The sequence below is a fragment of the Trichosurus vulpecula genome, chromosome 1, assembly GCF_011100635.1.
Source record: "Trichosurus vulpecula isolate mTriVul1 chromosome 1, mTriVul1.pri, whole genome shotgun sequence".
Taxonomy (NCBI): Eukaryota; Metazoa; Chordata; class Mammalia; order Diprotodontia; family Phalangeridae; genus Trichosurus; species Trichosurus vulpecula.
In genome coordinates, this window is record NC_050573.1 from 310,790,500 (window position 1) to 310,811,829 (window position 21,330).

The following is a 21,330-nucleotide window of genomic DNA, read 5'->3' on the forward strand; positions in this document are numbered from 1 at the left end:
ATTTTTTTCATATCTTTTGTTTTTATATCACTTTCATTTTCCTAGATATTCATTCTCCTTCCCTCATCTTCTTGGATCCTTTTGAACAAGGCATAGTTTTCCACTCATTGAAAAATTGTAGACCTGAATCCCATTTCACTGTATCTTAGCCAATGAAGCTGAACCTGTCTCATCGCATTAAGACTTCTAGTTCATTTTGGTTGTTTCTTGGATCTATGCTACCCACATCATTGTATAGAGCATTATTGCTGCTCTACTTCTTGTATGTTGGGTCCTGTGAATTTCTGGGCTTTTCCATTAATAGGCTTCTTCCATCATTGTGCTTGCTATTTGGTACATAAGAAATTGTCTTTGTCTTCCTCAATTTTCAATTAAAATCTTTTTTGATTTGATTTGCAAGTTTTCAGTCAAATATTTTTTTCTCATTCTTTCCTTTCTAAACTTCTTTTAAAATTTTATTTAATTCATTTTACTTAACAAAAATCTATTTTCTTTCCTCATCACTCCCTCCCATTGGGGAAAAAAACACAAAACTTCTAACAAATATGAGTGATAAAGCAAAAAAAAAAAAAACTTCTGGATTTACCATGTCAAGAAAATATACGTCTCAACCTACACTGTCAATTTGTCACCGTTATGTCAGGTAGCATGTTTATCATGGGACCTCTAAAAATGTGGTCGGTCACTGCATTGTTAAGAGTTCTGAAATCTTTCAAAGTTCTTTATCTTTATAACATTGTTACTGTATAAATTGTTTACCTAGTTCTGCTCACGGTGCTCTGCATTATTTCACACATTTTTTCCAGTTTTCTTTTCAACTGGGTTTTTCCTCACTTCTTATGATACAAAAATATTTCATTACATCCATATAGTATAACTTGTTCAACCATTTTCCCATTTATGGGCACCCTGTTATTTTCAAGTTCATTTCTATGACAAAAAGTTGCTAGAAATATTTTTTGCCCATATGGTTAATTTTCTTCTTTCTTTAACCTTTTTGGGGTAAAGGCTTAGTAGTGGCTCTGTTCTATCAAAGGGTATACACACTTTAGTACCTTTTGGGACTCTTTTCATTCTTTCTTAGATGGAGGTATATCTTGGGCCAAAATCCTGTTATTCTTGTGTATGAAGCCCTGCACAGAAATCCAAATTCAATTTTCTGACAGTATCTTCTAAGACAGCTCTTCACTTTCCATATTCATTTTTATCTTTTGAATCCCTTACCTTCAAAAGGCATCAGTGATGAAAAAAAGTCTTCTAAAACTTCGTATTCTCTAACAATGCAATATAGATTTCTTATGATGCCACCCTTTTCCCCCCATATGAACGAACAGAAATAGATAATTGTTGTCAGGTTTGCTAAGTTCCAGTGGTATCTCTGTCATGAACTGGATACATGTTCCAGGAAGTTGGCATGCAACCCAGTTTTTCATGCCTGATTGACAAACAGACACCTTGGCTTCCATCATCAGGAAGTAAAAAACCGGGACTCTATTCCTCCTTCAGCCACTTGATGTCTTCTGGTCTGATCTTCAGCATCATTAGCATCCTATAAATACCAGACAGTACTATGTTTGCAATCCCTTATTCTCTGTACATGGCCCATCCACCTGTTTGTCCAGTCATATGTTTCCTGAATAATATCTTTCGTGTAACTTCTTGAGTAGATGTCATCTCTTGATAAGTAATAGAGGAATAGCTGATAACTTATTGAACATCTGTACCTAAATTGCTGATTAATGATTTCATGGTAACCTGGATTAAAGTCTCTAGTCATATGATGATGAGTTCTGTATTTGACCTTCTTCTACTTGACATTTTAATCAATGACTTGGATGTAGTTATGAGTCATGTCAGCTTGAAAGGATTACTCACACGGAGTATTCTGGGGATCTCACCTTAGTGCTGGGATGTTTAACATTTTCATCAATGAGGCATCCTAGTGTAGGAAAGCATCCTAGTGTAGGAAAGACAGAGGTCTCCTAGACTCAGGGAGGCCTGGCTTCAAGTCTCCCTTCTGCCATGCACTGGCTTTGTGATGCAGAACAAGTCATGCAACCTCTCAGGGCTCCTGGAAACTCTCTGGGACTATGCATTGCAAAAGAGTTAGTGATCTGCATTTGTCCATATTTTCCAATTTTTCCCAAACCAATGCAATCCTTCTTCTACACCAAAAAAATAAAAATAAACATGAATAATTTCTGTAGACTCATAGATGGTGTGTTTATGAACTTTGTAGATGATGGAAACTTCATCTGAAATTGTTCTACCTTTTATTTTTTTAAATCTATATACAAACACATATGCATACATGTACACATACATTCATTTCTAGGATCATAGATTTATAGCTGGAAAGGGACTCAGAGGTTATATAGTCCAACCCATCATTATATCAGTGAGGAAAAAGACCCATATTGAAAAAATTATTTGCTCCTGGTCAATGGGTAAGAAAATATCTGAACTCGAATTCAAACCCGGTTGCTCCAGACCCCAAATTAGTGCCCTTTCAATTATGCCTGTCCAGATCACAAAAGATCTCAGCCATAGAGGCAGCAAACTCAAATACAAAGGAATCTCTGTATGCCTTGTTGACTTATAAAACCGCAAATAACATAATTTATGTCATATTGTATTATATTTATTTTGCTAAATATTTCCCAATTACATTTTAATCTGGTTCTGGCTGCTTGCAGTAGGTAGGCTTCAAGTCTGACATCTCTGAGAATACTGGACCAAATCTCACAAGACAGAATTTAATAGGGATAAATATGAAGTTTTACACTTGAGTATACTTAAAAAAAGTCTTACAAATACAAGAAGGTGAAGGTCTTTCTAAAAAGAAGTTTATCTAAAAAAGATCTCATGACATTAGTGAAGTGCAAGATCAGTATGCATCTGTAGCATTGTATGGCAGCCAAAAAATCTGATGCTAGCCTAGTTATGGAACTATGTTAAGAGAGGCCCAGTAGCCAGTCAGAGAGAAGCGATAGTTCTACTGTACTCTGTTCTTGTACATGGCATCCAGAGTATTTCGTTCAGTTTTAGTTGCCAAATTTTAAGAATGACATTAATAAGCTGTAGAGTGATCAAGATAGTAAAGGGCCTAGAGAACATAACACAGTGACTGGCTGAGTAGTCTAGAGGTATTTAGTATGGAGAAGAGATGATATGGCAGAGATAGGATTTGGAGAGATATCACATACAATAGGGATTAGATGACTTATGATTGGCCACAGAGGCCAGAAACAATGGGCAGAAGTTATGGAGACTTATTTAGGCTCAGTATAATGCCAGAACTTCTGAACAATTAGAACTATTCAAAGGTGGAATGGGGCTGCTAGGGGAGGTAGTGGGTCCCCCCTCACTAGAGGTTTTGAAGCACAGGTTGGTTGATTACCTGTTGATAATCTTGCAAAGGGATTCTTATTTAAGTATGATAGCTAGCATTTATGTAGTACTTTGGGCTTTACAAAATTCTTGCATACATTATCTCATCCAGTCCTCACAATAGTCTCTTGAGGTGCTATCATTAACCCCTTATTACAGATGAGCAAACAGCCTGATAGAGTACCCAGAGTCACAAAGCTAGTAAGTGTTTGAGGTAGGATTTGAATTTTGGTTTACTTGAGGCCAAGGGACACTCTATCTTCTAAATGAATAAGATAACTTCTGAGGTCCCTTCTAGCTCTGAGATCTTGTTTGAACAAGGGCTGGATGACCGTCTGTCAAATTATTGTATCATGAAAAGTGCACTGGGCATAGAGTCAAGAGATCCAACTTTGAATCCTAGGTTTGTCACTTTCTGTGTGATCTTGAGTCAGTCACCTACCTCTCTGAGCTTCAGTTTCTTCGTCTCTAAAATGGGGATAATGCCATGGTTTAAGAGTTCCTTAAGTGCAGAACTTTCATTTTTTGATATCTCAGTACCACCTTGCAACTTAATAATTTCAAAGTCCTTTTAAACCTGAAATCATTTCTTAAATGTGAGTTATAATCATGATGTTCAGAGAAATATATGTATGAGTGAGGTCAAATTAGATGGGCTTTAATGCCTCTTCTACTTATTCCATTATTCTATAAATTACCATTTGACTTGGGAACAAGGGAAAAGAATATACTCTCCAATTCTTCCCTAAAATCAGAGTATTTGCATATAATGGAATGAAGTAAAAAATATGTATTTATCCTACCTTGATAAAAGATATCAGGCAACTAGATCAAATTCAAAGTAAGACTTCCTAGTCAAACCAGGTGTAGGAAGTCAGTGAGCTCTATGCTGTAAGAATATCAAAGATGCTTTATTTTCACTCTGCCTGTGACTGCCTGTGTGGCCCAGCATCAACATAATTGTAACTCCTTCAGCTAAGGAGGGGAAAATCTTCATTAAGACAGTCTTGACTTAATCATTCAGCAATTTTGACAGGGTAGTTAGATAAACCAGATTGTAGCCCATGTATAGAATGACATAATAATTAGCATAACAAGCTGAATTTTTTTAAAGGTTCTAGTTATAGTAAAAAGAAAGAAAAAATATCAGTCACGAATAATTATCATAGTGTATAAAACTTTCTATTCCTTTATTATCATAAATTGTGAAGTTTTATTGATGCATATTTTATCACAGTACTCTAGCCATATGTGATCTGAAGATTCAGAGCTTTTCCCCAGGGACCATAGTACTGATATAGATAATCAAAAATTCCTTTTATGCTCCTTTCAACCCAGCCACAGCTCAGATTGAAATTAACATCTTTTACAATGAAATACTAGTTGATGGCTATGACTAGATTTGACAGTTGGAGAGGCAGAGGATTGTTTGTAGTCATTTCTTTAGGTCTAGATTTATTATAGCTCGTTAAGTTAGGTACTGTAACTACTATGAGATGGCCAGTTATAGAATGTAAGAGAAGTTGCCTGAGTACATATTGCCTACTATTTTAACAGAGAAACCAGGAATTTGATCTTTCTATAAAATTTTTGAGGTCAAAGATCAAAAGTGTCTCCTACTCAGGAGCATCAAGACAGACCTCAGACACTTTGAACGTCTATACTCTCAAGTTATTCTTTTACCAGATAATGTTTTCATTTTCTTTCTAAAGTCTGAAACATAGCTTTCCTGATTTTTTTAGCTCACTATGAAAATAACTCAACTTTTAAAAGAGTGTGTATTTTTCCTAAGATTAATGAGCTTCTACTATTAAAAAAAACAACAAACTGGTGAAGAAAATGAATAGTGATAGAAATTAATCATTCAATACACTTTATAGGGCAGTGCGGCATAATGGAGAAAAGAGTGAATTGGAGTCCAATAACCTGAGCTCTAGTCCTTCCCTCCCAGATTGATTCTTTTGACAGGGCAAACTAGGTCACTTTTTGCCTCAATTCTTACCTAGCTTTTATTCACTGAATGAGTGTTCTCTCAGACAAACTGAGACTTGGGAAAAACCTTAGTTTAAAAAGGCCAAGGTCCCAGACTGCATCTCAGGCCATCTCCAGTCATCCTGACCTACATCTTTCCACTGGACTCTGATTACTCTAGAAGAGAGAGTGAAGCTGGTGACTGCCCAGCCCTGCCTCATTAAATCCAATTCACTTGCTAGTCAAGACATCACCTTTCTGATGTTATTGGTCCTCTTTGAGAATGAAGGATGAGCAACAACAAACAATCCCAATTCTATGTGTAGATATCAGTGTGACTGTAATCAAGTCATGTCACCTCTCCAGACCTGTTTATTCATCTATAAAATGAGGAGGTTGGCCTCAATGATACTCAAGGTAATTTGTAGCTCAAAAATTTTAGTACTCAAGCTTTGAAAATGAAACTGTATAGGCAAACAATTATTTCAAATATGTAATATTATTAGTTGATATGCCATTTTATCCAATTTCAATAAATTGCTCTTATGGCAGGTTACATCCTGGGGAGATCAAAACTTTGAATTTAGATGCCATTTCCCATCTTTGATTAGTTTTTTTTTCCCCTCTGGTAGGTATTTGAGACAGGGGATGTGTGTACCTACACTGTACTTATAGCTATTTCAGGATGTTGTTGTCACTAATTTCTAAGGCTGTTTAAAGCAATATGATTTGAATAAGGATGCTCCCAATTCTGAGGGGAGAACACCTACCTAGATGCTGGATCTTTAACTATCAAGAGAAAAATAATTGTTACTATACTTGTAGGAACTGATCTTTTAAAAACACAAGCTAAGAACAACAAAAGGAGCATACCCCTTTATGCTGCAGAGACAGAATGGAGTCATTACAAAAGCTGTGGGAAACTTTCATTAAAAACTCAGAACCCTTCAAAATTAGCCTGTTTCCAGGATCTCTCACAGAAACACATCTCAGCTCAGGGGGATTCATTCTAAGAATGGCTTGGCATCAAGAGCAAATTGTAAATGAATGTTTTAAATGAGAAACTTTTAACAAAATCCTTCCACATTCCCTATAGTAGTGAGAATCTCCAGGATCCCAATACCACTGTGCACTTTGGATGTCAGTTGGATCTGTCATGAAGCTTAGGGGATGAAAGTCAAACAACTTTTTAGTTAGTAGGTATAAGCACTATATTAGGTAGAATATGATGTCTCCTAATGCTGGATAGAGGTAGCTACGTGGCATTGTGGATAGAGTGCTAGATCTGGAGTCAGGAAGACCTGAGTTCAAATCTAGCTTTTTATGCCTGGAACAGAGTAGGTGCTATATAAATGCTAATTGCCTTCCTTTCCTTTCCCCAGAGCACCCATGACGAAAATTGCTACCCACCTCCTAAGAAGTGATGAACTGAGCATGTGGAATATGTGTGTGTGTGTGTGTGTGTGTGTGTGTGTGTGTGTGTGTATACACACATACGCATGTACACACACAAATATATACATACATACATATATATTTGTGTGTGTATACACATACAGAGAGAGAGAGAGAGAGAGAGAGAGAGAGAGGGATATGCATGTTCATTACAAAGATTTTGTTTCTATCTTTTTCTCAATGCTGATGGTGGCAAGTGGGAGGGAGAGAAAACAGATTTTTCTTAATTGGAAAAAATAAAATTAAACTAAAGAAAAAAAGGTAAATTATCTTACTCCAAAGCCAGTGTTTTTTTTTCCTCTGTAGCCCTTTGCAAGTCACTGCAGGTGCTCAATAAATGCTGATCAAATTGCATCTTTACTTATTTTAATACTTACTCCAAAGATCAATTATTTTATTGTTGTGGGTTATGCTGGCACACTCTTGATTCCTCTGCAACTTAGTTGACAATTTAATGAGTTTCTGTAGTCCCCCAAATTTTTCACCTGGTTGGTTAGCCCTTGGTGATGAATCTCTTTAGACTTAAAAAATAAAATATAAATTTTGTGCGTGCCTAAACTACGTAGAATTATATCACCCGTGTGGAAGACTCTTGGGATCTGCTCCTTGGGAGACAGGAGAACTGGTGCATGCCTGAGAAAAAACATTTTCACCTACCATGTGGTTGGAAAAAGCATTTTTTCCTTTGACTGCATAGCCAAAAGTGTGTCTCTACATGTATCTGACTAAGCACAGTCACACTCTTTCCAGAATTCCCGTCTAATGGTAAAGGACTCATTCATTAGCAAATGAAACAATACAGTAAAGGGAGGAGGACCTGAGCATCACATTCCTTCTCTTAAGCAATGTGGCCCAGAGAAGTATACTTTGTGTTTTGGTCTGTTTCATTTGTCCATTTCCATTCTAGGTGCATGTGTGGAATCCTTAACCTAAGAGCTCAAGCCATGAGGACTTTGGAGACCAGGAATCTAGCCTGGATGCAGCCAGTCCTGCAGAGAGCCTTGAGGAACAATGGTCCTGGATACCGGGGAGGGGGCCTCAGGGGAGGGCACTTTGTAATTTAACTTGGTGAGACTAATGCTATCTTCGGAATTTAGCTGAGTTAGACTGAGAGCTTAAAATCCACTCCCCTTCTGAAGTGGTATAGGAAGGAATTATGCCCCTAGGTGCTGGGGAAATGCTTGTATACTTGCTCTTGTTAGTAAGTTTTGAAATAAATATTACTTTATCAAGGCTAATCTGATGCGAAGTGGTTAAAAAAAATACTGGGGGTGGGTGGGTGGATGAAGTGAGTGGATGAGTCACTGAAATCCCTAAAAGGTAGGAGGGGCATAGTTAATGGAGCCTTGAGCCAATGGAAGAGAATAGAAACCTCTAACCCCCTTCAAGGTACTAGAGAACTGAAAGGGGAGTGGTAACATAATTGGCCCTCATAAGCTTCTAGAGGAAAGTGACTTTTTTTCCTTAGTGTCTCTAGTGCTTCTCACAAAGTAGTAGCTTAAGCCATGTTTATTGAATTGGCATAAATTAACTAGATATCTAAAATGCAGACATAGAGTTCAACCTTGAACCCATAATCAAAGTCTTTATACTGTGTTAGGATCTGCCAAAGCTTGTGTTCTGCTGGCATGGACTTCAAGGATCCAAGGTGACCCTCCATACCACAATAAGAAAGATTTAAATGGAGGAGTCCTTTTATAGTTTGCATAAAACATGTGTATGAATAGAACTTAGGCAGTAGGAACAAGTGTCCCATTCGCAACACAGTAACACCACCATCAGAACATAGTAGGTCCATGAGGCCACAATAAGACTAAAAAGCAGAATCTATCACTGTTATTTCCCTCTCCTTTCCTAGGAAAGGGATAGGTGAGAAAGTTTTCAAGCAAAAATGAATGGAATAAAGCCACAGCTAAGAAAGAGAGATGGGAAGACAAGATTGTAGAGCAAATGCAGCAGAACTCAGCAGAAGCATGTTTTCATTTCAAAGGAAATGTGGGGAAACAAAATTTTCTTTTCTTTATCAGTTCAACAAACACTTAAAAAGTGCCATCTATTTTACAAAGCACTACATACATGCTAAATAACATTGCAAGGAGGTAGCTTTCTTTTACTTTTAAAATATACATACTTTTTTTTTTTTCAAATTACAAAAACCCATTTTCTCTTCCTCACAATTCTCTGTCTCCATTAGAAAAAATGGAAGGAAAAACAAAACCCTTGTAATGAATATACATAGTCAAACAAAAAAATAGCTATCCTGTACACCTCCCACCCCCCCCAAGATTTAGCTTCTTCAGGCTAACCATTCTTAGGTTCTTCAACCTATCCTTAAGTTACATGAACTCAAGGCCCTTTTTATCATCTTGATTGCCCTCCTACAGAAGTTACAACTTACCAATGTCCTTTTTAAACTGTGAATACCAGAAATGAACACAATATTCCAGACGGAGTTTGACCAGGGCAGAATACAAAGGGATTATCAGCTCCTTATTTCTAGAAGCCCATTGCCACCAAATCCATTGACTAAGAATGAGTTTACAATTCACTAAATATAGAGGAAGCTGGTTTGGCTAGATTGCAGAGTGTGGCAGGAGGAGTAATATTTAATGGGGCTTGAAAGATAGTTTGGGGTCACAGTTTGTAGGGCTTTACAAGCTAACAACTTAGTGTACTCTTGATTTTAGAGGCAATGGGGAGCCACTGGAATTGGTCAGATCTTGATTTCAGGAAAATTACTTTGGGAGCAATCTGTTCATGTGTGTGTGTGTGTGTGTGTGTGTGTGTGTACTTTGTGTTTTACATCTCTCCATCTTTTCCACTTTGCTAAAATCTATACTTACCACCTTTCTTGATCTACCAGTTTAGTTGTCCCAACCAAAAAAAGAAAAAGAAATAAATTTGTTTGCATATGATGTACTCTTGCTAAAGACATACTGGATCTTTGTAACTTTCTCTTTTTTATTAGATATTCATTCATTAACCATACCTCTAAAGGGCCAGTCTAAAAATTTCCTAGCAATTCAAGTCAAGCTCATTGGCATGTAGTTTGAAAAATCTTCCCATGCCCCCCTCCTTTTTTTGAAAATCAGGATGACATTTGCCCTTCCCCAGTCCCACAGTAAATCTCCCATTTTCTGTCTTTTGAGCATTAATGACAAGATTTAGCAATTATGTCCACCATTACTTTGGGTACCCAAATTCCTCAGGTTCCAATGACTTTAATCAGCAAAGATAGCTAGGTGATCTTTTACTATATGCTTACTTATCTTGGTATCGGCTTCCTATTAGTTATTATTGTTCTGTCATTTCCAAGTAAAAAGCCATTTTCCTTGGCAGTAAAAGAGGCAAAATAACAAATGAGCAGTTCTTCCTTTTGCCTGTCATTTGTTATCATCATGCCAATGATTGCAAATAACAATCCCAAACCTTCCTACATTGTCCTCTTTCTCTTTAGGTAACTGAAACCCTCTCTGAATTTTGTCAGTCTTGGTTTTCCTCCACTGCCTTCTGAGCTCCAGTACTTTTAGTACTGATAGCATTAGCACATAACAATCCCATGCAGTATGGAGTACAAGCATTTTTATCTTCATTTGACATATGGGAAATTGAGGATCAGTGAGGTTGAAGTCATTCTGGTTGTTCTGCCAGAAAGTATCAGAGCTGGGACTTTAACCCAGATATTCTACTATTCGAAGATTTAAAAAAAATCCTGCTCTCTATAAAAGTAAACATCTTGTGTGTGTTTGTATACTCTATAATGGTTATGTTTCCTTTTGTATATACTTACGTATATAATGTATGTGTATATCAATAGACAATAAACATTTATTAAGCACATACTTTGTTCTAGCACTGTGCTAAGCACTGGGGAAACAAAGAAAAGCAAAAACAAAGGGCAGTCCTTGTCCTCAAAGAGCTCACAATCTAATGGAAGAAGACAACACATAAAAAGAAGCTCAAAGAGAGGGGGTGCCTGGCCTGAGAACATGCTGAACAGTAGCTGCTGGGTGCAAAAGATGAGTTGGCTTCACTGGGTCTCTTCCTTAAATGGAAGGCATAGGAAAAGCATTCTGGTGTCCACCCTCTACCCTCTCCAATCAGAGGGAGAGAGGAGCCTGGGGGACAGGGGATACTGAGGTGGGTGTGTGTTTCAGAGATAATGCAATCCTACAGGAAGGTAAGTTCCTAGAGACAATGATGAAGGCCAGCCACTGAAAGGGAAATGGTAAAGTGGCTCAATGGAGAATCTGGGAGGACACTATACATACATACATATATATATATGTATGTATGTATGTATGTATATGTATACATACATATATATATGTATGTATGTATATGTATACATACATATACATATATGTATGTATGTATGTATATGTATACATACATATATATGTGTGTGTATATATGTATATGTATATATATGTATGTATATATATGTATGTATGTATATTTTATTTATTTATCTCGAACCTGCTTATAAACACATGCATACATGCAGACATATATACATACATGTATATGTATATATTCGTGGATATACACATATGTATACATGTTTATATATAGATATAGATATAGATATATATGCTTCATGCAAAAGGGAGAGCTTGAACTGCATCTTGAAATAAGGAAAGTTTTCTAGGGGTGAGGGGCTATGTGTGTGCTAGGCATAGGGGTAGGGGTGAGGAATGGCCAGTACAGAGCCAGAGAGGAAATATGGAGTGTTTGTGTGTGCGGAAGAGAGGGACATCTAGTTTGCCTAGAAAGTATGGTGCAGGAAGTTTAGTATGTTTAATTAGGCTAGAAAGACAGCCTGGGGCTAGGTTGGGAATATCGTGGTCCTCAGTTCACTTTCCTAAGTCTGCTCTTCAGGTTCCCATGTAAGTTGTGACCATCAGGCTTCTCCACATATGTGAAGAATAAAAAGAGCACTTTGACATTTCTTAGGAAATGTCTACTGTTAGCATTCTTAAGGAATCACTGGGAGGACCCTAGATGGCAGGAGGGAAAATTTAAAGATGAGGAATCCAAAGCCTGGAAAAGTTAAGTGACTTGTCCAACATGACAGAGCAGTAAAAAGCAGCATTTGTAATCTCACCCATGTTTTCTGATTCCAAACCCAATACTTTTAAAATTATGACACACTACTTCTCAAGTACCCCTCTCCCTTTGGATCCCTTTGCTGAACTGTCAAATAGAGATTATAATAATTACAAGAATTATTGTGGGCAAAAAAACATACTACCTACCAAAATGCCTTGAAAAGTCAGTGTCCTGCATCTATAATTATTTAATCAAACTCTGACAAGATTTTGCAGCTGTTTAGGATTTTAGCGAGTCCTAGTGATTTGGGTAAGAAAAAAAGACAACGAATCACCATGGACAGAGGCATTTTGCAAAATTTCCAGGGTAGGAGTATTTTTTTTTCAAAAATTCTCAAGATTAAGAATAAAATCCTTTTAGTTAACTCTTCCTTATCCTTGGGGTGAATTAGCTTGAGGCATAGGAGTAGTTGATGGAAGCTAAAGAAATACGAAATCACTTAATGACTTATCTGAGGCAGATCTTGAATTGAGGTTTATTGACAGGCCTAATCTGCTTAATTATAGATTTGAAGACATCTGGGCTAGTTTCTTTGCATGCACAGACTGTCTTAGAAACCATACACATTCTGGTTTTCAGTAAATTAGGAAAATTGACCAACAAGTTGATCCCTAAAGTAGTCTGTCTATTAACAACTGGGAGAGCCATTTAGCTTTAATGTCCTAAACGTAGTTACACTTATACCTACAGTACTCTGGGGTGACTATTAACCTGGGCCCTTCCCCTCAGGAAAAAGGTTCTTAAGCGGTCTTTGTTCCTAAGTCAGTTCCTTCACCCCCTGGGGCTTGATTATTTTATTTGAATCAAATTCCCAGAACATCAAGTACACCTGTATCCAAGAGGAAGCATACAGACTTACTACTGAGCCAAACATGAATCATTGTTGAAGATCCCTGGTATTGGCAAATTCGCCGCTTGTTCCTTTCCTTGTTCCCTTCCTCTCCCCCACCCCCCTCAGTATGAATCATCCTGAGTCAACCGCAACAATGTAACTAGATTTCACTCCAAGTGCTAAATTCCTTCCCCTTTTGCCTAACTCCAAAAGAGAAATGTGCATGTCTAACTTGCATTACATTTTACTATTTAAGCATTCCATGAAATATGCTACTTATAAATAAAGAATACTTGTCAGAAGCTCTGTTCTTCAATTAAAAAAAAAAAACAATTTTCTGGGTTCCTTTTTATAAATTGTTTATCATTCAATATGGTTGTAGCTTTTGGAAGCACTCTCTTATTTTTAATGTAGTCAGTGTGGTTTAGATGTTTTCTGTACCCTTATTTCAAAGATACATGACTTTATTTTGGTAACAGCTAAAAATGTAATGGTTTGGGGCAGTGGTATCAAACTCAAATAGAAACGGGGTCCGTTAAGTTGTATATAAGGATCCCTGTGGGCTGCATATTGTCTTCGAAAACCATGTACTACTATAATCTGTGTTCTATTGTATTTTCATTAATTTTGCTAACTATTTCTCAATTACATTTAATCTGGTTCCCGTGGAAAGTTTTATGGGTCACATGCCACCTGTTGACCAACCCTTTGACACTTTTAGTTTGGAGGACAGGAGTTGGCGCCTCTCTTTAATTTAAGGCTGATATGTCATGGGATAACAGACTCAGAACTCCATCTCGAGGGCAAGGAGGAAACATGAAAATGAGACCATGCTTTCTATTCGTCTTCTGTTGTATATCACATCCTCTTGCTCCAGTTGTTGAGGCTGTGCTTGTTAATGGCTTCATGAGGAAACAATTTCTGGTTCTGTTACAGCTCACGGAGCCATAGACAGAGGTAGAGACAGACACTAGTGGCTTTGATTTTCATTTGCTCAAGCAGCTTGAAAAGTGTAGCAATCAAATGGCAGCAGTAGTATTCCTCACTTATTTATTGCATTCTTGAAAGCTAATAAAATCTCTTTACCCCTTAATTTCTCCCCTGTGCTGGTGAATCCTGAATAGGTGGAACTCTTCTACGTTACTGCAACATTTTCCAAACTCTTTTTGTACCACATCCTTAAAAAAATTGCCATAGTTGACATCCTGGGGAGATTCTTCACCATTTAAAATTTACCTTCATTACTTTCCACACCTTCTTTCATGTATCTTAGCTTGATAGAGGCATTTACTCTGGGACATCTCCACTAAAAGGATAGCTTGGTTCACAGTGGGGAGTAATTCTCACTTCAAGGGTACTTTAAGGGAAAAAAAAATGAAGGTTGCCCCTAAGAAATAAAGTAAAAATCTAGAGTAAAACCTGTGAATAAAACATTAGTGTTCTAATCTGGATTCCACTTCACGAAGTCATATGAACGTTCTTCAAGTAACAATTTGACATCGTGAAACGGTGCCCTGATGAGTAAATGTTATGGTAAGAAGCTCAGCAAGCCAGTTATTTTCGACATGTGCCTGGACTAGCTGAGAACATGAGGCACACAACTACTTCATTAAGAGCAGAAGACACCAATCATTGACAGATGAGGAAACAGACTTTCCTCTCAGCTCTGCAAGCGTGGATCTTTGCAATGCCTCCTGCCTTTTGGCAAAACAACTACCCCGCAGTGAGCTGCCTAAGATGCTGTTTTAAGTCAGATGATAAGCGGCTTGACCCCTTCCAGCTCTAATCCTGATGGTTCCCAGGAATTTAACACTATGGACTTCAGCAAAGTGTAAAATGTTCTTGGAAACGCAAAGGCTACTAAAAGCTCTTCTCCCCTCACATGCTTAAACGGTGTGAACAAAGCACGATTACCTATGGTTGATCAAAGTCATTAGATTTAATTTTAAGATATAAAGTATTTCTCAACTAAGTGTTAGCAAAGAGGATGTCTCCAGTGTTTTCTTATACAGCCATTTCTAGCACTCCTTTTTTGACAGTGGTTTGAAGTCAAGTTTATCTTATGAAGGTAATCTGAAAAGCAAAGTAACCACTCTATGTACTATTCTGTAGTCCTTAATAACATCTGTTATGAGAGGCATGTCTATTTTCTAAACAAGTGTGACCATGAGAAACTTCCTGCATCCATTCATAAAAATAAAAACAATTGGGGGGGTGGGGCAGAGCCAAGATGGCAGCTGGAAAGCAGGGACTTGTGTGAGCTCCCCACCCAGGTCCCTCCAAACACCTATAAAAATGGCTCTAAACAAATTCTAGAACTGCAGAACCCATGAAATAGCAGGGCGAAGCAGGGCTCCAGCCCAGGACAGCCTGCATGGTTGTGGGGTAAGGTCTATCTCATGGAACTGGGAGTGGAGCCAAGCAGAGCCCAGCATAAGCCGCGCCTGGACCAACCAGACCGGGGGCCGGGCAGAACAGGCCCCAGCGTCCTGAATCAGTGAGCTGTGGCAGTTACCAGACTTCTCAACTCACAAACACCAAAGACAACAGAGAAGGTTAGTGGGAAAGGCTGCCGCAGACAGAGTGATAGGAGTTCGTGGTTTGGCCACCCCACTGGGGGCAGCGGAGGTGATGCAGCTCTGAGACTGCTTAAAGAGCTACAGCTGCAGTTGCTTCTGGCTCCAGGCCCATCTGGTGGGAGGAATTAAGTGGTGGATCTGAAAGCGGGACTGCAGAGCCAGCTTAGATCTGAGTCCGGTCCTGGTTGGTGGTTCTTGAGGGAGGAGTTGCGCTCCTGTGGCAGAGCTTGCTGTGTAGAAATAGCTCTGCAAACAACAGTGCAGCTCCTCAAGCTTGAAAAAAAGTACTCTCTGCTCTACAAGCAGTCATACCCTGACGAAAAACTCAAGGGTCAAGTAAGTTGGCTGGGAACATGACCAGGCAGCGAAAACGGGAATCAAACTTTGGAATCTTTCTTTGGTGACAAAGAAGACCAAAACATACAGCCAGAAGAAGTCAACAAAGTCAAAGAGCCTACATCAAAAGCCTCCAAGAGAAACATGAAATGGTCTCAGGCCATGGAAGAGCTCCAAAAGGATTTGGAAAAGCAAGTTAGAGAAGTAGAGGAGAAATTGGGAAGAGAAATGAGAGTGATGTGAGAAAACCATGAAAAACAAGTCAATGACTTGCTGAAGGAGACCCAAAAAAATATGAAAAAAATACTGAAGAAAACAACAACTTAAAAAATAGACTAACACAAATGACAAAAGAGCTCCAAAAAGCCAATGAGGCAAAGAATGCCTTGAAAGGCAGAATTAGCCAAATAGAAAAGTAGGTCCAAAAGACCACTGAAGAAAATACTACCTTAAAAATTAGATTGGAGCAAGTGGAAGCTAGTGACTTTATGAGAAACCAAGATATTATAAAACAGAACCAAAGGAATGAAAAAATAGAAGACAATGTGAAATATCTCATTGGAAAAACCACTGACCTGGAAAATATATCCAAGATAGATAATTTTAAAATTATTGGACTATCTGAAAGCCATGATCAAAAAAAGAGCCTAGATACCATCTTTCAAGAAATTATCAAGGAGAACTGCCTTGATATTCTAGAGCCAGAGGGTAAAATAGAAATTGAAAGAACCCACCGCTTGCCTCCTCAAAAAGATCCCAAAAATAAAACTCCTAGGAATATTGTTGCCAAAATCCAGAGCTCCCAGATCAAGGAGAAAATACTGCAAGCAGCCAGAATGAAACAATTTGAGTATTGTGGAAATATAATCAGGATAATACAAGATCTAGCAGCTTCCACATTAAGGGATCGCAGGGCTTGGAATATGATTTTCTGGAGATCAATGGAGCTAGGATTAAAACCAAGAATCACTTACCCAGCAAAACTGAGTATCATGCTCCAAGGCAAAATAAAGACTTTCAATAAAACAAAGGACTTTCAAGCTTTCTCAGTGAAAAGACCAGAGCTGAATGGAAAATTTGACTTTCAAACATAAGAATCAAGAGAAACATGAAAAGGTAAACAAGAAAGAGAAATCATAAGGGACTTACTAAAGTTGAACTGTTTTGTTTACATTCCTACATGGAAAGAAGATGTATGTAATTCATGAGACCTCATGTTTCAACAATCCGGCTAGCAGCTTCTGTGGGGGTGCAACATCCACCAACAACCAGCACCCAGAAAGCTGCCAATATGCTGCAAAAGCCCAGATTCTTTTGATCTGCTTAACTAAGGAAAGCTACATGAAGGGGTTGACAAGCTTATTTTAATTCGGCATACAAATATCATTTACTTAGTTCAAGGGAAAAAGCCAGTACCCTGAACTTCAGAATAAATACAAAGTACAAACATCGACAGACAGACCTTGTCTGATTCAAATCCCAATACATAGTTACCAGAGTTTAACAAAGTCTCAGCACCCAGGTTACAAGCTGGAGGGCCCTTAGCTACAGCTGCCTGGAGTCTCTGCATCAACACCATCTTGAGTGAGAGCCCTGCACAAATGGCTCTGTCCTCTCTTCTTATAGAGCTTCAGATGTCATCAAACATTATCTGAATGACCAGAACTTAGGCTGCTATGATTGACTCTTGAGTTAGTCCCTCCCCTTAGGACCCTGGGAGGTTCACATCCACATAGGTTAGGTTAACACCTAATAGGGGTTAGAGCCTGGGGCTTAGCACTTAGTAAGACTCAATGAAATACACTGAATTACTCAAAGGGAATGAAAGCCAAACTCTTCAAGGGCACTTATTGAACTAAGTGCTAAGAGCCCTTTTGCTTGCCAACACACCTCAGTATTAGGGTAGATGAAGGGAATACACACGCACACACACACGCACACACACACACACATATACATGTATATGTATGTATGTATATATATATATACATATATATATGTATATATATATATATAGACAGAGGGCACAGGGTGAGTTTTATATGAAAGGATGATATCTAAAAAAAAATCAAAATAAGGGATGAAAGAGGAATATATTGAGAGAGGGAGAAAGGGAGAGATAGAATGGGGTAAATTATATTGCATAAAAGTGGCAAGAAAAAGTAGTTCTGTAAGAAGGGAAGAAGGGCCAGGTGAGGGGGAATGAGTGAATCTCTCATCGGATTTAACCGGAGGACAGAATAACAAACACAGTCAACTGGGTATCTTACCCGACAGGAAAGATGGAGGAAGGAGATAAAAAAGGAGGTACAATAGAAGGGAGGGCAGATAGAGGGAGGAGGTAATCAAAAACAAACACTTTCAAAAAGGGACAGGGTCAAGGGAGAAAATTGAATAAAGGAGAATAGGATAGGAAGGAGCAAAATATAGTTAGTCTTTCACAACCTGAGTATTGTGGAAGGGTTTTACATAATGATACACATGTGGCCTATGTCAAATTGCTTGCCCTCTTAGGGAGGGTAGGTGGGGAGGGAAGAGTGGAGAGAATTTGGAACTCAAAGTTTTAAAAACAGATGTTCAAAAAAAAGTTTTTGCATGCAACTAGGAAATAAGATATACAGGCAATGGGGCATAGAAATTTATCTTGCCCTACAAGAAAGGAAGGGAAAAGGGGATGGGGGGGTGTGGGGTGACAGAAGGGAGGGCTGACTGGGGAGTGGGGCAACCAGAATATATGCCATCTTGGAGGGGGGGAGGGTAGAAATGGGGAGAAAATTTGTAATATAAACTCTTGTGAAAATCAATGCTGAAAACTAAAAATGTTAAGTAAATTTAAAAAAAATAAAAACAATTACATTATTTTGTCACCTGTCTTTTGTAGCCTAAAGACCTAGGTTCTAATTCTACAGAACATCTTTTATAATGCTAAAGCCAATCATTCTTATCACATCCAATATATATTTATTAAACACGTATTCTGCACAAGGCACTGTGCTACATGAGGGAGATAAAAGGCATGGGAAATTAGCGAAAAATACATTTTGGTCACTTGGCGATACATTTACCTCTATTTGTTCTAGTAGAATGTTCTATACCATGCATCTAATCCAAAATGGCAAATCCACCAAAACATCTTTGAAGGGGGTTCAGGTATTTATTCCTAAATGAGCCGCTCTCACGTCCCAGAAATTCATAATATTTCAAGAAAAGTAATGATTACCTGTGGATACTCCCAACTAAGTCATCATTAACAAGGGTGGATACAGTGTTAGTCTTGTAAAACTATCTAAAACTCAATTTTTGATAGTTTTTTTAAAAGCCATTTTAGTTTTGGGAAAGTAATGTGAAAATTAAGAAATTGTTAGATGAACTGTTTCATAGGCCTTAATCATAAATGTTATTAAAGGTTTGTTTGTTTTTTAATTAAATCTGGCCATGATAAACTTTCATTCCTCACTTCTTGCCCTTTGTTCTACCCTCTGAAGCCAAGCAAAACAAGTCTAATCCTTTTTTAACATCAGAGGTGTTAAACACGTGGCCCATAGGGCCATAACACTCCTGAGTCCTCAGGAACAAGATTAAAACATAATTAGGAAACATTTAACAAAATAACTAAAAGTATATTTAAACATAGATAATGTTACATTTAAAAAGTAAGTCAATATGCAGCTGAAGGGAAGGAACCTTATGTACATATTATTGGCCCCCTTTTCAATTTGAGTTTGTTGCTATTATTCTACAGGACAGTCCCTCAAGTACTTGAAGACACATTTCTCCTTCAGTTTTTTCTTCTCAACTCCTTCAATGGATCTCCAAATGTCATGAACTCAAAGCACTTCCTCATTATGGTTCCACTCTTCTGGGAACTTTCTAGTGTGTCAGCATTCTTTCAAAAAGTGCGGTGCTTTAGAATTGTTGCACACAAGTTTTGATTTGGAGGAGACAAATAGGACAATGGTAGATTTGTCACCTCCCTAGTCCTGTATATCAAACTGGGTCTGGATCCAGCCCTAAGTTACATAATCTTTCTTGGCTACTATATCACAGGCTACTCAAACCGAGCCTGAAGTTTACTATCTGCCTTGATCTTTTTTCTGATGAAATGCTATTCAGTAATGCTCCCCCATCTCATACTTACGAAGTTTATTTGTAACACAAGACTTTCATGCTTATCTGTATTAAATGTCTTCTTTCTAGATTCTGTCCAATGTCCTAACTTTGCAACAATTTTTTTTGGATCCCAAACCTTTCATCCAGCTTAATGTTATCTGCAAATTTGATAAGCTTGCTTTCTATGCCTTTATTCAAGTCATTGATAAAAAAATATTAAAAAGCACAAGTATGGGACACCCTACTATAGACTTCTACCCAAAGTGATATCAAACTATTGGTAACTATATTTTGGACCTTACCATTTTCCAAATTCATCTAATTTTACTATTGTCCAGACCAAAAGTCTCCATCTTTTCCACAAGAATATCAGGAACAATTTTATCAAAGTGTAGCACCAGTGGGTATTGCTGTGACAGGCAGAGTTGGTCAGAAATAAATCTTTTATGATTTTCCCCCCATGCTGGGTAGGAGCAGAGTTGAATCTTTCCCAGGTCTTTCCTATTTTCTCCATGGGGAGTAGTTTGGGGTCTTTTCTCTGACCACTGACCTGTTCTCCCTACCCTTTTTCTCTCTGGAGATTTCATCAGTCACACCCTTTTGCAATAACTAGCTCATTTTTAAGGCTAGAGCAATATAATGGCCTTCAGGTTCATGTGGCATCTTTCTCTATTTTACAAAGTTTATATTAGAAGGGAAAAAATGTTAATATGGTTACAGAGCTTCCAATTAGGAAAATCCAAGGCCATCTCCACAACATGCAGTTGCAGGCTACAAGGAAAAGAAAGAAACAAACATTTATTAAATGCCTATGATGTACCAACCACCTTACAAATATTGTCTCATTTCATCTTCTCAACCACCCTATTAAGTAGGTGCTATTATTATGTCATAGTTGAAGAAATTGAGGGGGACTTTAAGTGATTTATCCATTATCACAGAGTTAGTAAGGGTCCGAGGCTCGGTTGAACTATTTGACTCTAGGCCCAGTGCTCATCCACTGTACCACCTAGCTTTCTACAGGGGCACCCCCCTTACATCTGAGCTCCCATTTATGCACTGCCTTGCTCCATTAGAATGGAACCTATTTAAGGGCAAAGACTGTCTGGGTTATATTTGTATCCCTAGTGTTTGACACAGTGCTCAGAATATTAAGTAAACAAATGAATAAATACACAATATGTATATATATGCATATATAGACATATACATATATGTACACATTTATGTATATGTATGTGTATATATGTTTACTTACATACATACACATACATACATACATACATATATCCTATCTATTCCTAACATATAACAAGAGGTTTGTCTCTCTAGCCTAATTTAAATATTTATTCATCTCTAGTTAGCGTCAATCCTGTTTGTCTTTGAGGTAAAATTCTTGACATGAGAAATACTTGTGTTTAGGAAGAAACCAGAGTATGTTAATGTCCATTACTAGAAAAGGACAGGAAGGGGGAATGAGGGATAAAATAATCAGACTTCTTTGGTTATTTCTCTCATTTCTTGAAGAGATCGGTATAATCTTTA